Source organism: Notothenia coriiceps, unplaced genomic scaffold (genome assembly GCF_000735185.1).
Source record: "Notothenia coriiceps isolate Sejong01 unplaced genomic scaffold, NC01 NC01_scaffold00017587, whole genome shotgun sequence".
NCBI classification, from domain to species: domain Eukaryota; kingdom Metazoa; phylum Chordata; class Actinopteri; order Perciformes; family Nototheniidae; genus Notothenia; species Notothenia coriiceps.
The window spans coordinates 1,462-2,936 of record NW_011350288.1 but is presented as its reverse complement, the minus strand read 5'-3'; the positions used below and the strand labels follow the sequence as shown (position 1 = coordinate 2,936).

The following is a 1,475-nucleotide window of genomic DNA, read 5'->3' as shown; positions in this document are numbered from 1 at the left end:
AGCTGGCCGGCTCTGTTGTGATTGATCTACCGCTTAGAGATGTCCCGCCCCTTAGACTATCATGTACAATGTGTTGGAGCGCTAGCCAATAGGAGTGCAAGTGTTTCAAAGTGATGTCAATATGTCTAGGAAGTAAACACATTTTGCATAGACCATTTATATGCACACAAACCTATATAACAGGAAAGGGAAAAACCTTAAAAAGCATAATGGGGTGTCTTTAACATATTTATATTATATATTTTATTTACAGAATTGAGCGTCTTGAGTTCCTGGATGAGCGCGAGCTGTTGCAACAACTTCTTCAACACTACAGCATCTGCTGGGCCACCAAGGACAAACTCAAACTGGGTAAAAACACATTTTAGATGACCACTCCATTTAAATGAAACAATGTTAACTGGAAATATGAAATGATGACTGCTCAGCGTCATCGGCCACCACTACGGCGCCATGCTGTCCGTTAGTTTATTTACTTAGACTTACTTATATGTGTGAAGCGTTCTATATTTTTCCACCCATCCTCCCAGTGTGAATGCGTGGAGCGGTCATTAACAAGAACAGGTCATGCTCTGTTTCCTCAGGTCTGTCACAGTTGGCGTTTTGAGTGTTAAACGGCTCCTCTGTTGAACATGCTCTACATGTGTGTGCGCCAAAATCAACAAGTGGAGAAGAAGTACGGAGGGAGACACTGGGAAACAGGAAGTACGATTAATCTCGATCAAGCCCTCTCCTTGGAGCTGTTCCGGTGCAAAAACTCCCGCCATCAGCAGAATGTCATTTGTTGAACGTCCTTTTTAAGTGTCAGAAAATAAGAGAAGGAACCGCCTGAGAACCGTGAAGACGTTTGTGTCTCTACTGTAAAATAGTTCAGGTTTGTTTTATTCATTTGTTTACAGGCAGATGTTGTCTGTGATTGAGCACTTATATAAAAATAGGATTTCAAACCCTGCTCACATGAGTTGAAAATGAATGAAAATATGTTTTCAGATGCCATTTATTTGGCCTTTTCTGTTTTTTCCATGTGCCATTTTTGTTTTATTTATTCATCAATTCTACTTCCAGGATCATTTCAATACAACACATGCAGGTGATAGACGTTAAGAAATGCAATACATCGCAACTAATAGTTCATTTACATTTCCCCGCATTATTTGTTCTATTCTTGCGCCCTGTTTCAAGCAGGAAAAAGGACATGAGGGATTAGTTTGTGAAAGAGTTTTTGATGAAAGCGGGTTAAGTGCAGTTGAATAAAAGCTTTTTGTGTAATGCTGTTTTGGTCTGTTCATTTATTTATTATTATAAACAATTATTACTGATTATCTGCAGTGGGAGGGACAAGCTGACGTCATTAAAAGCTGTATGAATGTTAAAGTCTTTATAGTCATACTGTGTGAACTATAAACTAAACTGTATTATAAGGCCATTACTTCATGGAAGAATCCATCTTTATATTCAGCCCAGATTTCAAAACC

General features: G+C 38.8%; 1 long non-coding RNA gene across 1 annotated transcript; it reads left to right on the top strand.

Moving 5' to 3' along the window:
* Nucleotides 1–251: 251 nt before the first annotated feature.
* On the top strand, nucleotides 252–1,269 carry LOC104950466 (uncharacterized). Its single transcript, XR_798919.1, has 2 exons — nucleotides 252–351; nucleotides 585–1,269. It is a non-coding gene; the product is annotated as an uncharacterized lncRNA (long non-coding RNA).
* The last annotated feature ends 206 nt before the right edge of the window (nucleotides 1,270–1,475 follow it).